Raw genomic sequence first — 15,999 nt, forward strand, 5'->3', positions numbered from 1 at the left:
GACTTGTTGCTGGACCCCACCAACACTTTGAGAAACCTCACTCCGATAGGAGCTGCAATAGTAGTTTTGCAATTTCATTATGTTCTTTCTTCGGTCTGTGCATTAATGCGTAGAGTTTTTGAATTAGTGTATACTGTGTAGACAGTGCAGTTTCTTGAAAAATGGGTGTACAACTCTGTTCTGTGTCTTTTGCACAGGCTCAAAGCCAGTTCATGATACTGACCCAGGGTCCCACTTCCGAGCCCCCTCCTCGCGCACCCACACTTGGGAGGGTGCACATACTTACAGTGTACCATTTTGCCTTTAATCCGATGATGTACACATAGAACATCCTTCAGGTCCTGCACATCTTGAAAGGTGATTGACGGTGTTTGGACATGTTACACAGTCATGCCAACTACCACGCATCTGGGGTCAGACAAAAGCATTTAATGCAGGTGTCCGCATCACCGCACTAAAATGCATTAGTCACACACAATTAGTGCTCCTTACTCGCAATACCTTTTATTTAAGTCAGCACGCTCGACTGCTTCTGCTGGCCTGCCTCCCACAGCAGTTATATGCAGCCGGCCAGGCCTGGGTATCATTTGTTGCTTGTGGCACAGTTAACTTTATCAAGCAATACTTTATTTGCTGTTTCCCCCAGTGGATCTGCCAGTGCACATTGTTCCTTTAAATAATAATAAAAAACAATTGTGGAGTGAAAAACAAGCTTTATTTGGCCATAGCACTAAAACATAGTATACCAGTTAAAACAGACAGTATTAATCACTTCATAAAACACAATAAACAATCCATGTCAGAATAGAATTGGAGCAATCATATCTCATCATTCTAAAAGAACCAACTAAAAATCATTATACATTGTAAGATGGAAGGATTTCCAAAGCGTTCATTTGGTGCGGATCATTAAATTCCATGGTGGGGCGAACCAAACTGCTTTACTTAAATGCATATTAGATATCACTTACATACTCCTTACTAGTTTAGTAAAAATTAAAAGCATCACTTAATGTTTATAAAAGCTAACCATTAATTAATTAAATACCTCCTACCAACCCTCTAACCCCTTATAATTTACCCAGGAGCTCACTTAGGACTCCATTTAAAAATCAGCTTTGGCACATACCACATTAAGAAATCTCATATTTATCAGCAGGCTAAGGGCCTGGTCCTAATTGGTAATATTATATTCCATAAAAACTGGCTTTAAAAAACTTGTCCTGTTCATCTAAGAAACCACAAATAATCCAGTAAAATATGTTGGTCATTACATTTACTTTCAAGCCATAAGTGCACAGGCCCTGATCATATCTCATTACTGCTCTTGTTTTCATATCTACATAACATGGATTTAGCCCAACACTGAATTTTAGCACACCATTCCTAAGTTTTGGGCTAGGCAGGGCCTTTATGTACCAAAACACATTCTGGTTCCTCTAGCCTTTCACTAAAAACTGGGTGGATGTTTTACCCTCTAAATAGTGTAAATCCTCCTATCTTGCACTTTTATTTAGAATGGTGCACAGCTCCTACCTAGGGATCTGTTCCTCTAACTTCCACTGGCTGGCTGCTAGAGATAGTGTGACACAAATCTTCTCTATCATACCTCTCACTTGGGAGGCCCAGTTCAAATCCCTTTTTTCTATTTCCCTTTTGCAGAGGTGTGCTATTTTGGGGATACCCTCTCCAGTCTGTCTCAGCCAAAATGTCAATGTTGCATGCATCCCCAAAAACTCCATGCCGTCATTTGGCATTCAGCCCTTATGGCCTGGAGCATACTGGAAGGGGGAAGTGCAAGCAATCGTTTCAAACATTTACCCTCTTCCTTATCTCAGTTCAACTTCCCAGCGAAGGCTAAGACTTCCACCCCATATTGAAATTGTGGCCACACCATAGTGTTAAAAGCAGATAGTATGGGACAGAGGGATGGCCCTCCATACTTTCGAATAAACTATTTTAGATCCTATACCAACGATAACGCAGAAGATTTTAGTGACTCAATATGTTCTCTTCAGCTTAGTTTAGGGTCAAACTACATACCCAGATATTTGTATTCGTCAACCACTTCTAAGTTCTCTCCTCCAGTTAAATGCCCCCTTTCTTTTCCCCAACATCATAATTTTTGTTGTATCCTAACTAACCGTAATTTTTTTTCCTTGAACAGTAGTCGTAAAAAAACATCCAATTTAATTTCCGTTGCAATCCCAGCTCCGTCATATCAACCATCACTAAATCATCAGCATACAATAAGCAATAAAGATGGGCCCTATCCATTTTTGGACATAGAGCGACAATTCCATTAAAAACATTTGGCAGGTCAGACAGGAATAAGGAAAACAGTAGCAGGACCAAGACACAGCCCTGTTGTAAGCCATTCTTTATTAGGATTCTCTTTGATAAAGTCCCACGGTTGTCTGAGATCACCCTGGCCCAATTTTGCTTATATAATCCCTAGAGAAGTGAGAGTAGTGCCATGTTCAGCCCGAGCTGTCTCAAAATATCCCACAACAGATTCCGATCAACCATATCGAAAGCAACTCAGAAATCAACAAAGCAACAGAATAAGCGACCTGCAGCTCTATTGACTTCTTTGCCATTGCCCATAGACTAAGGCAGTGATCTGTTATTGAATGACCTTCCTTAAAGCCACCTAGTTCTATAGGGATTTGATTATTTGATTCCACCCAAGACTTCATTTGGCCTAATAACATTTTAGCAAATACTTTCCCCCACACATCCAGTAAGCTGATTAGGTGATAGTTCTTAGGCTTTGTGGCATTACCCATCTTGTAAATTGGCCTAATTATTGCCCCTTCCCAGCTCTCAGGAAAGCTCCCGGAATCAATATTTTTTTTAAAGGTGACTTAGAAAACCCTTGCCCACCAGTCCGCATTAATTTTTATTATGACCGCTGGAAGATTATTCTGGCCGGGTTCTTTGGCTGATTTAAGAAAAAATAATGTTTCTTTATCTTCTGGAGGGAGAAAAACGACCTAATATCGGCGCTTACCTGAACTATATTTTCCAAATTTGGCAATGCGTCATTTCTCCCATATAGATTACTCAAGGGCCTAATCCAGTCATCTTCCCCAACAAGGCACCTCATATCCCTGGGTACCTTCCCTTCCTGCACCAACTGCCAGAACATCTTAACAATATTAGTCCCTGTCACATCAAACATAGTTTGCCAATTAGTATTTATGTACTCCATTTTTGCTTTTTCTCAACATGTTTTTATACTCTTGTTTAGCTAATTGAAGGTTCCCTTTAATTCCCTTATTGTGCCTTTTCCTAAATGCCCTTTGCAGTTTCGGTACCTTTAATTTCAGGTTCCTACACTAGTGATTAAACCAGTTATTTATATAGTCCCCTCTACCTTGGCCCTGTTCTTTATTCACAGGTTTACGTTTTGCTTTCAGACAGTTTCCTTTTGTTTGATTACCCTTTCATATCCTATAAGCACTTTATTCTGTTCTTCAGCCAAGCTGAGTAACATAGTTTATCATCAGGTTGTTAAGCAGCTTTAAGCTGTCCTCTGTAATACGAGTGGGTATACAGCCAGGGAACTCTTATGTGTAGGGAAACCTCTCTATCTCTTAGATGTTTGTCCCCAGCCTTATGTTTGAACTGTAGGGGCCAATGATCACTACCTTCCAAGTGCAACACTTCAAGCCCCTCAACCTCATCAAAGTGCCAATCATTTACAAAAGCTTAATCAATTGGGCAAGCCTGGTTACCTACAAAGAAGGTCTGGTTTGCAGGGCGGTCTGTCCGTTAACACAAAACAACCCTATTGAGCCTATGATTTCTACTAAAGGCCAATCACATGCCAGTATATCTGAACTAGGAAAGGTAGCCCACGGCAACTGAGGAGCAGTTAACAAATTTGTATTCATTTTATTGCTTACAGTTGGATCTAATTTATGATTAAAGTCTCCTAATATCAATACCAACTGATCTGCTTTATGAGTGCATATTGTCTCAAGATCTACAATTCCACCTGGGTATCATAATCTCCTATCTTCCCTGGTTGGATGTTTCTATTAATTACAATAATCTGTCTCGTTCCTCCAGTGCCATTATAAAGGTCTATCAGGACAGCCAATAGCCATCGACTTTTCATTTTTATCTGGTGCATTTATTGGCTATTCTAGTCAAAACTAAGGTGATCAAGCCACCTGAGGGTCGGCCTGGGCCAAAACGCTTATCGTCCTTAAAAAGCCTTAGGAATCCATCTATAGCTCAGGTCCTTTGCACAGCCAAGTTTCCTGAAAACAAACAATATTGTGTTTTCCTAACATCTCTTTGAAAGTATCTTGGGTTAGGTGCTTTCTATATCCTCCTAAATTCCAAGATAAAGCCAAGGGGCTGTGCGAAGAGACTAATCCCTAATCAAGATCACTCAGCTCCCCCCTACTATAATCACCACAGTTTAGGATGGAATTTGAGAAAGGCTCAAATGGATTTCTCAGCATAGAGCCTTTAAGGTCGGTTGCTATCTTTACACTTAGCCTGCCCTTACTTCTATCATCATATGTTCTTCTATATTGGGCACCTACTAAACTATGTTGCACTTGATCTGGGTGCAGTCCTGCATGACAAGTCAGGGCTCTGTGGCTTCTCCCTTCCTTTCCCATTTCTCTCATTTGCACCAGTCTTATGCCCTCCTTCTCTAATTCCTCCTCTGCCCTCATCACCATTTGTTATACACATCCTGAGTAAAAGAAGGCTTTTGTCACTTCATTTCCATCTAGGTTTGTTGTAAACCCTATTTGCCTTATGTCTATCACCTGATCCAATCTCACACAAGCTGGGACATTTATCCATCACTTGCAGTAGGCGTGAACAATTCAAGGGCTTAAGCTTCTTCTGACGCCTCTACCTATCTCCCTTGCCCATGGTTCCAAATATACCCATAAACTCTCCCTTCAATTGTAACCTTCTACATTCCTTTTGTTTCCATGATCTCTAACCAACGCTGAGGGTTCACCCTTCTTCAGTTGTCCTAAACTTGCTTCCTCCACTTTTTTAGCACCAGTTGCCTTTTGGTCTTCACTCCTTTCTTTTAGTACCTACTGTTTCCTTGCTTTCCTACTTTACAACCACTCTGGGGTACATATTCCACATCAATAGCTGTGTGTCCCCTTTACCTAACACTCTAGAATCTTTCTGAGTCACACACACCCTTTTACAGGCCATCACCTCCAGGTCACATGAGTCCTGCCACAACCCTACTGTCACTAAAATCAATGTAAAGAGCAAGTGCACCTATGCAGCTTCACTTGGATCAGATCGTACGTTCTGTATAGGGTGGTCAGACGTCCTGGATTTCCCGGACTGTCTAGGGTTTCAGAGGACTGTCCCGGTGGCCCGACACTTTTCTTAATTTTAATTATATATCCCCGTTTTTGGGACAAAGATCAGGTCATTCTGCAAAGCAGAACTGAAAAGTATACACTCCTTTCATAGACGCCTCTGAAGACTGAAATGAATTAATTGTCTGTTTCTGTCAGGCAGTGCAGGAGGATGACGGCAGAGGGAGCTGAGGGTGGAGATTCTGCCATAGATAATGTTGTGTGAGTGTAGCCTTATAAATGTGTGCCGAGATATATTTAGGTAACATCAATCTATGGCAGGACCATATATATATATATACCCTCAAACTCCCCCCATCCCCCCCACCCCCACACACACACACCCATACACAAAACTATGCAAAAAAACAGGACAGGTCCGATATAGAACATAGAAGCGAGTTTTAGTTCTACTTTTATGTCTGGCCTGTCCCGGTTTTTGCTTTTCAAAATTTGGTCACCCTAGTTCAGTTGTTTTTCCACACACAAGTGTCTTCGTTAATTTGTCCGAATCAAGGTGTCGTTTGTTTTTCCCCCTTTTTCCTTTTTCCTGTGCTTCCTGTGTCCTCTGAGAGACTGTGGCACGGTAGGCCTCCCCCCCCCCCCCCCACCCCCGCCCCTTCGCTGTTATCCTCGATGCCTCCACTCTGATAGCGGGATATTATTAACGGTGGTAATGATTAAATACCAGCTACGTTTTGCTGGTATATTGTTGTCCTTGCCCATGTGTGATCACGTGCCCCGCTGCTGATCCCAATTACAGGGCAGGCAGGGCTGCTTTCCGAGCGGCTGCAGGCTATCGCAACTAAGTGTTGCTCTCTGTGTCCGGTGGTGTGGTTACATAATCACTGATGTCTGCCGAAAGCTGGGGGCGCTAAGCATCTCAGAGAGGCAGGAATACAAGTGAAGGTTCATCATATAACCTGTCTGGATAGCGCTCTTCTCGGGGCAGCTGCTTAGCAGCAGAGCTAGTATCAGGGAAGGAGTGCACATACTATTTTAAATGATCGTGATATTTCATGCATATCCGTTGCGTTTGTGAATGACGAAGGTCACCTGTTCCTTCTAATTTAACATGTTTACGGTAGCTTTAGTTCCGAACATGATGTTAAAAGCTGTCTCAATGACATCATTTCACAAGTAAACATCTGAGCTGAAGAAATATGCTACCCAGAGAGCATAGCTAGAGCCACATATGTAAGAGGCTGCATCAGTATGCTTCTTCTTTAGGCCGACATGGCACATTATGCGCTTAAAACTAATTTGCCCAGGATCACACAGTGCAGCAAAAGCTCTCTCTGCGATCTGACTCTTAACAGCGTCCTCCAACTAACTACTTTTTCATTTTAACCGCCTCCTGAAAAATCAGTTTGTGGCTCTTCTATCTGTGTTAACCATTTCTGAGGATAGTAGTGCCTTTGCTCGGGTGGTTGGGAGTTATATAGAGGACTCTAAATATCTGATATGTTCACCATTCGCTCGTTTGCTGCCAGTGAAGTAGCAGTCTCTCTATAGTTCACATGGCATAGGCAGGTGTTGCAACTTGTATGGTTTGGGACAGCCTTTTTTTCCAGCCAGGTGGCAACGTTACCCACACATTGTCACAGCGCTCCTAAGAGAGGAGCCAGCGGTGACTGTGACAGTAGCGGACCAGAAAGAGCAAGCCTAGCGTGGTGCAAGTGAGTAGCCATGCAGCAGCAAGGCCAACCGGCCAGGCCTCTCTCAGAACACGGACAACAGCCACCTACATCACCGCCTGCAGCTACCTGCATGCCCTTCTGGCCGACCAAAGAACCGGCCGAAGATGCTCCATGGCTCAGCCTGGCACTGCAGTGAAGATGAAGGAAGGCGGCATAGGTGAGAGTCCAGCAGAGCACTGAAGAAGGCTCCCCAACTATGCTCCGCCGCGCTCGATCTTGCACCCACCCCTACATCCATTGCCGCCACAGCAGGAGACGCTCTTTCTCCTACATGACCAGCCTGCCGCCCCACCTCCGGACAGCTCCCTGGCAGACTTCAGGAGACTCAAGAGGCTTTCCAACTGAAACACGGCACCCAGATAGGGGTGATAGTGCTGAGCCAGACAAATGCTATGATTGATTGACTGTTTGTGTTCCAAGCTCGTACCTGCCGATCACATGAGATTTAAACACAAACATGATACAACCCTTGGCCAAATGTGGCAATTGCATGCCCTTAGAGTCTTTGAAGGCAGGAATGGCACTTTCCTGATGCAAGTTTTGTCTTGAGTCCGACAAGTACTCTCTGTTGCAGACTGCAGTGCCATAGGACGTTTCAAGAGGTCCTTCCAGTCAGACACACGTTCTCCCATGGCAGGCTACAGTACCTTGGATCATTTCTAGAGCTCCCATGGGTATCGTCAATAGCTTCTCCTTTGAGGAAAGCTGTCATTATCCTTAATGCAAGCAAGTAAAATGCGCCCCATTTCCAATTTTGGTAACAAAATGGTTTTGTCAAAAGCCAACACAATATTTGCTATCCATTGTGCCCCTAACACCTCTTTTCACCGCTGCCACAATTCACCTGTTGTACTTTTGACAGCTGCACCCTTGCATACGCTATCTGTAGCAGGCAAGCGGTTAGCTATTTGTAGGGGAGGGCTCAGAACTGTGCGCTACCTATAGCAGACCTGCTGGTCATTAAGGGAGAGGTTTCAGATTTATGCGGTACCTATAGAAGACGCATTTTTCCAGACGGAGTGGGGGCTTACGGCCTGCAAGTCACCGCGGGCCAGGGGTAGTCGTTGACACGTGAAGACGTTGAACACCTGTCGCAGTCTGCTGAAGCAGCCCTGCAGGACGGCAGCTCAGGGCGTGCCTGGAACCACATTCCAGAAATACCTGATTTCAGGGAGGGGAAGCTCACTCAAAAGTGTTTTGCAAGCCCTTAAAAAGTGGTCGAGCTTTACTCGGCGAGTAACTTTAAAAATAGAAACATTACAGATATGCGTGTAAGAGAGGGAAGGGTGGGCTCGGGTACAGTGGTGTGTATGAGTGTTTAGGGTTGTATGCGTACATGTATATAAAAATAGGTGTTTGCTGAGCGCGTTCTCTGAGGCGTGTGCCTAAAGGCTCGGGTTTGTGGGGGAGTGGCTCAGCGTCTTCGCGCGCGGCGATGCCGTCTGCGCTCTCGATGACTGGTCAGCGGAAACCTTTTTTCACTCGTGTCCTTGGGCTTTGAGTCAAGGTTATCATTACCGCCCTAATTACAAATGACTATCTCCACTTTGGTTTGTTTCAAGCCTCTTTCTGCTGCCTCTTGATGACATCGTGTCAGGCGTGGTGCCCCCTAAACATCTAAGTGCTGAACTGCTGGGACCTACAGAACTCGTTTTTCTGGAATGCCTGGAATTTGGCGAAGGTAAAGAAAGGTTGGGTCTTCCAACTGGACTTACAGGAACTGTGGGCGTAAAAAAACTCACAGGAGATCCTCTGATTGGGCGCCTTTGAAAGTTAGTGCAGAGCATACCTCCTTGCTGGACGCTGTACTTAGGCAAAGATTAGGCGGAAATTATCAAAACACTGTAGCTGTCCACTACAGCCCGGATTTTCGTCTGGACTCCCAAGGCTGTTTCATCGCCCTGCAAGCTGAGCTAACAGTCTCACCTCGCCTTTAACTACCTGGAACTGAGAGGTGTTTTAGGGATTCAAGGTAACATATATTTTCGGTTGTTTCGAGTGGTGACCTGGTTGTGACTGACGTTTCCGAGCATCGACGTTTAGATACTGTGTGACTAAATATGGATCTTATTTTTATATAAGCCCTACCTTGACTTGACATACATTTACTATATATGGCTCACACACTCACTTTGAACAAAGCCGGGCATGTTACAAAGCACTACTGATTGTCAATGATTGCTGGTATGTTGCAGCAATAGCGTCATTTTACGTATTAAAGGATACCGAAGTCGAACCGTTTGGGTGAGTCTTTCCCCGTGAATATGGCATGATTGACCCTAGCCCCTTCGACTGGTGCAGTCGTTTAGAACGTCAGCTACAAGTCCTGACTGCAGGCTCAATTTTTGCACTTACCACTTCCGCTGAGGCTTCTAAACATTTATGGCACTTGTCACGCAGTGTGAGGAGTACACGGATTGTGGAAATATTGTGGGGTCTGGCTTAGGTGTCCTAACGCCTCAGTCACACCAGGCTTACTTGGAGTAGAATTTACAATGCTTGGTGAACAAAAAAGCCTTCACTATTTACATCCTATGTCCATGACCGGTCTCTTGCTCCTCTGGACCATCAGAACTATCAGAACCATCAAGCTATCAGAACCCGCATGACGGGGGCAGGTGGATTGTATTTGATGATCAAGGCAACCTTCCTGGGTGCATCCAGGAGACTGTGTCCCAAACTGTAGTAATCTATTGGTACCCTTACATGAATGTACAATGAGTTATGAAATGGGATTCTTATTATCCTTAGTCATACTAATGGAAACTATTGGCATGCATTTTTTTCCCATCGCTTGGGGGAGGGATTACTTGGAGCCATCGCATTTAAAAGAAACAAAAAAAACTTGTGAAATAAACCGACATTTAAGAAATATATTATAGCTGTAGACACATTTCACATTGTAAGTATAGAAGATCGTTTGCAGCACATTTTCGCTAAAAATAATTGGGGTTACGAAGTACGTAATGAATATTAGCAAACGATATAGGAGGTATACATAAGCTTTTTAACCAAATATCATTGACAAAAAAACATACTTAAACACAATAAAAATGAACTGCCCCCACCCTAACCCCAACTAGTCTTCTGCTGCGCATAACTTTGAAGAAAAGTAATGATAAATGGTCATGGGGAGGGACAGGGGTGATGGCCTGGAGCCAATGGAGTGAACAAGCTCCGGCCAGTACACTCTCATTCAGCACCATCCTGACCCGTAAAAAGCTTGACGGGACCTCGCTATAGCAGGAAAGGGGGCTGCGAAACACTAGAGCATGAGTGCGGGCCCCTACGAAATAACGGAATAGCACCGTCCCCACTGAAAGTGGGCCTGCACCACACGAAGACAAGATTGCAGCACCCTGTACTGCCTGACTTCGGCAGGTCTGAACCTAGGCCTGGCCCAGCACTTGTGGATTCGGCTGCTATCCCATGAATCTGTAGACGCCCCAAAACGTCAGGAAGTCATACAGATGGACTGGAGGATCTGCTCCCGGCAGACAGCTACGCAAAGGGGGAGGTGGGCCTGCTCACAGCTGACGGCGACCGGAGCTTGGGGGGGCATGGCTGACACCGTGCTGAAACAGGAGCGGGGGAAGCGAGGCTTGCAGCGAAGTGGGGGCTTCCCAGAGAATCATCTGGGGGCCTCCTGTGGGAGACGCCCCTTCTCGACTGCTGTGAGCAGGAGCAGAGGCAGTGCGCTTGAACCACAGTGAAGCACTGGAGGCCACTGCACTGCAGAGATGAGATGGGTGGGACGGTGGTGGAGGATTCAGGGGAGGCTGGTGGCCCACGAGATGGGTGGGCAGGAGGCCCCCTGCATTAATAGCAAATACTCTGGCAGCAGCATTCCACCACTGGGACAGGCCTGCAGCCTGCACAGGGGAAAGCACATGAGAGGCCTCTACCACCACATTTAGTAATTCCAGCTTCCTAAGAGAAAGTTGGGCCATGAGGGCTCCTCCCTGCTTGCGATTCCGCCTGGCCTAACTCCTCATAGACTGCATGGAGGCTGAGGCTCCTGGCCAAAGAGACTTGGGTATACAACCCTGAGACAAAGGCCCCCCTCCGAAGTACTCCAGGGAAAGCCCACCAAAACAACGTCCATCACTAACCAGTAAAACACAGGGGGAGACAGAGCCTAAGGAATGGAACTAATGCCCCTGGACTCTCTGTGCTGGTGGTCTGGAGATATACTTTTCCTCTGCTTTGACTGAGACAGACAGCTTACACCTAGTACTGGGTTACTCACAGGCAAAACCAATCTTGTAGAGAGCTGGTCCTTCAGATGAACTCTGAGATTGTGCTTAGATCCCCATTCTCCTGGGAATACGACTGAGTGTGAAGTACTAGTGCTGGGGCCATGAGTAAAGCAGTAAAGAAGGAAGACTGGGATGCTGTGGATCCCTACTTGGAACCCTACCTATGAAGTACTAGGGAAGCTGACCCCCACAACACACCAGCTTCGGAGCGATGACCACCTCTGCCTTACTGACTGAGTCACCACAACGAAAAGGGAACTGGCTGGGGTCCCTCCATCTTTTGCCACCATGGCTGAGTGACTCACCACAATGGAAACAAAGATTGGCACCCTGGAAATTCACACAGAAGATGCTGAAAATCACTCATGTCATAATAATATTAGGCTTGTGGGTCTGCCAGAGCCTTTGGAAGGAGACAACTTGCTGGGTTCCTTGGAACAATGGCTGAGAAGTCAGGTGGCTGCAGAAGGATTGTCCCGCTTTTACGCACTGGAGCACGCTCACAGAGTGCCAGTGAAACCTCCTCCACTGGCGGCCCTGCCAAGACAGGTGTTGGCGAGATTATTGTACTACAAAGACTGTGATCACATCCTAGCTAAAGCAACACAGTTGGGAGAGATCCTGGTAGAGAACAGTCAAGTTTGTATCTTTCCAGATTTCTCTTGAGAATTATAATGCCATATATCCACATTTCAGGATGCTAAAGCTAAGCTGCGCGAGCTGGGACAGCAATATGGGATATTATACCCAGCAAGACTCCAAGTGGTGACCCCAAAGGAGACATCATTTTTTCAGTTGCCTCAAGAGATTTGGGACTGGTTGGACTGGCAGCCCTGACCGGGGCCTAGTGGAGAACATTGGCCACGAAAACCTCAACGACCATGATGCAGGAGTACCTGGCTTAGCCCTCTCCCCCATTCCAGGACAAGAAACAGCTGGATAGTAGATGGGTGATGGACGTGGTAAAATCTCTGAGTGACTCAGAAACAGGTCCCTCCACTCCACTTCGAGTGGGAGACATGAAGGCCTCAGACTCTGACTGTGGTTCGGGCACATCAGGGACATCAAGCAACACTTTGCTGAAGATTACCCTAAGAACGGCGAACAAACTTATATAGCATATAGTGTGAGGTTGAGCCCCCCTCTAAATTTACCACGACCCCGATGCTCCAAGGACACAATCTCGGAGGAAAAGAAGAATAATGCATTCTATTCATTCACCCTCCTTGGAACTTTTACTGCTACCTACTTAACTGTGAGGATGAGAGGACCTGGGTCCAGACTGTCTCCTATACACCCCTTATTCCCCTAATTAGACACATGGGATCTCATTGTGCAGCAAATAGATTGGTTACATTTTTGCCCCTGTCCATCCCTGGCAATGGAACCATTAGCCACCTGTGCGAGAACGGGGACACAATTTTGGGGATTCCAAATATGTGACACCTGGCACAGGATGGCCTTGTACACTGACCATGTAATGCTTTTCTTGTAGAATACACAGGATGAGCTAAGGGGGGCTAAAGCCATGGTGGCACACTCAGGAGCATTATCTGGCCTGCAGGTAAAATGGCAGAAGTCCAGACTGTTCCCAACTACTCCTGGCAAGCCCTCACCAACTTAACTGGACCTGCTGGTCTGGGGGCCACTATGTCTGCAATACTTGGGGGTCAAGGATTACCACTTCTGGCCTGACATTTTGTAGGGGAATTTGGGTCATGCCATCAGGACCCTTAAATAGAACATGGGCTTCTGGAGTACATTGCCCATTTCGGTAATGGGTAGAATAGCACTACTCAAAATGGTCGCTCTGCTGAGACTGCTCTACTTTTTTGGTATGTTGCCAGTATCAATACCATGAGCAATATTCAAAGACCTAGATACTCTAATAATGGCATTTATCTAGGGTCACTGAAGAAGGAGAATAGCACTATCTATGCTCTGGTGACCAACTAGAGCTGAAGGATTGGCAGTCCCGACTTTGAATCTTGTTATCTTGCATCCCAGATAGAATGGTTTGTGCAATGGCAGGTGAGCAGAACTACATCAAGGTAAATACATTGGACCCTTTGTCCCAACACTGTCGGCCCTCACCAAACCTTTATTACAAGTGAAATGTACCACTGCAGGTGACACTCAGGAATTCAAAGCAGTCACAAAATGCTGGAACAGCTGTCTTCAGAAGACATGCAATAAGTTTCCATATGCCCCGGAGCTCCCAATTCATATCTTACTAGAATTACCACATAGAGACGACTGGCAGAGGTGGAGGAGTTGATAGCGGCAGGTGCGACCACAGTAGGCAACCTTTACCAGGTGGCAGAGTTGTTGCCCTTTGAGGAGTTCTGCACCAGTTTTGATCTCCCCCGAGGCAACTTTCTTCTGCACCCTGCAGTCATGGTAACTATAAGGAAAGATGGGCCAGACTGAACCCTCCATGCACAATTGCTGTCAGTATGTGGCTCTTTCATCAGGAAAGTTCAAAGCAGTAGCATGCTTATACAGGGCATTTGGAAGGGGCTTTCATAAACCACTAGAGAAAATAAGGGCATGTTGGGAATATGATTTAGATGTGCAGATACCAGAAAGGGACTGCGATAACATGTTAGAGAGATTCTCAAAGGTGTCCCGCAATGCCCGTTTTAAATTAATCAACTAATATGTGCTACATAGGACATACCTTACTCCGTAACACATTAGCAGATACTTCTCAGTCACCAATGTAGTTGCTCAGTCCTCCCGTATGCCAGGATCATCCCCGTTACTACTACTGATGCACCCTACAACTAGCACACACAGGTCAGCCTAAGACACAAAGTACATACGTGATAGGTACTGAAGAACATCCTTAACTAGAATTTACACTGGGAAACAGGTGCAACTCAGGGGGGTGGATGTGAGATTATAACATGTTGAGGAAGCAAAGTTGTTTGATTTATTTGATGTGTTTACAGCAGGGGTATTGTGGAACAGCAGTAAAATGGACCCGGGGCAATACTGCGGGTGTGAAACTGATGTAAATGCTCAATAAAATGTGTTTACAAAAAATAGGGAGGGACAGGAGTGAGACTAAAAAGGCAAGGTTTATATGAGGTGTGACACAAAAATGAAGGTGATGTACCTACTTCGATTTATAACAACATCTGTGCGGAAGTTCAGATGACATTAGCAGTACTTAGAAAGTGGACCCCTCATTCTCCCAAAAACTCTTCAAATATCATCTGTTTGGGACTTCAAAGTTTCTAATGGGGTATTCCAAACCAAAGCTGTGGGCTGTTTTCAGAGACCACAATATTCCTCTCTTTGTAATGCATATTCTTCAGCTGTGTCCCAATGTATGACCTCATTCCACCTGCTTGTTATAGGGGAGGGGGGGCAGAAGGATATACAGCATCTGGTAATCTGTTGTTTGGCACAGAGGACTGCTAGGTCTACAAAGCATGACATGGTTTTATAGTTTTTGGGGCCTGGGTACAGGCGTAGAAGACATTGTTCTGCCGTAGTTCAATGATGAACCCCTGAGAGTGTCACTAGAGCAGTGTGACCATCAGCCCAGTAATACATTGGGGAGGGACACATCCAAAGCATGTGTAACAAGTCTACAGGGTCTGCTTGACATCTGAGGCATTACGAAGAAGCTGTTGGAAATATTTTGTTCAGTTTTGGAGGCGTAAAATAGACCCTGTGCAGCAGTGAGAATTGAATACATTCAAACTGGGAATTCAAGAGAATCATATTGGGATATTTAATAAGGAAGTGTCACTATTTATCATGTAGGACATGTCCCAGGTCCTCCTCCCATCTAGCTCGCGGAGGTGCTAACGAGACGTATAGGTGTGTGTGTAAGTCTTTATACAGCCATTTTACCAGATATCTACCAGTTCCCATTTCATATACCATCTGGATAAAGGAGTGTGTCTTCGCTTCTGTCCCCCTCCGCACCCAGTGCATGCCAACATATTGAGAGATGTTGGCATGTTTCAGAAAGAGAGAGTTGGATAATCCACGATAGTGAGTAAAATCTATCAGTAATAAGTTAAGTAGTCTCAAATAAACTGTGGGAATCACCAGGGGTAGAGTAACAAAAAGAATATACTAGCCGGCGTAGGATAACTATTTTGGATAGTGCCAGACACTGAAAGGGGTAGAGTGACCCAGAACTGTATTTGTGAGTGAAGTGAATTGATAAATTACCACCATCCAACACATCGGTGGTAGTCCTATAGTTCTATATACCAACGTAACAGAACGTGTGTAGTGCCACTGGAATAGCATGTGTGCCCATTAGTATCGCATCCCCATATAAGCATTTTTTAAATGAAAATACGTGGGTCTTGGCATGGTTGATACGAAGACCTGAAAGATCACCAAAGAAGTGGAGCAGGGTGGCGATGGGAGCAAAGTCCATGGAGAGATGATGGACATATATTATCATATCATCCACGTACATAGAAACAGCGTGATGTTGTGGCTCTTGTGGGATACACCAGCTGTCCGTCACCTGTGTGATGCTTTGTGCCAGGGCCTCCATTGCTAACACAAAGAGAAGCGGGGAGTAAGGGCATCCCTGCTTGGTATTGAGATATATTGAGTAACGGCAAAATATGTGTGGGCCCTTACTTGCTCTTGCAGTAGGGTCAGTGTATTAAAGCTTGATCCATCTAATATAGGCGGGGGCAATTC

The 15,999-nt window shown here is 45.2% G+C and overlaps 1 protein-coding gene across 2 annotated transcripts in view; it reads left to right on the forward strand.

The window, feature by feature from the left end:
- Positions 1-15,999, forward strand: part of PPL (periplakin) — a 453,724-nt gene that overhangs the window by 49,278 nt on the left and 388,447 nt on the right. The window contains exon 1 of one of the 2 annotated variants that reach the window (XM_069210694.1): positions 8,892-9,029. The exons of the other annotated variant lie outside the window; for it this stretch is intronic. The gene's annotated coding sequence lies outside the window, so the exon portion shown is untranslated. Of the gene's footprint in view, positions 1-8,891; positions 9,030-15,999 lie in introns of those variants that run through there. 2 annotated transcript variants of the gene reach the window in all.

The sequence above is a fragment of the Pleurodeles waltl genome, chromosome 10 (assembly GCF_031143425.1).
Source record: "Pleurodeles waltl isolate 20211129_DDA chromosome 10, aPleWal1.hap1.20221129, whole genome shotgun sequence".
Classification (NCBI taxonomy): domain Eukaryota; kingdom Metazoa; phylum Chordata; class Amphibia; order Caudata; family Salamandridae; genus Pleurodeles; species Pleurodeles waltl.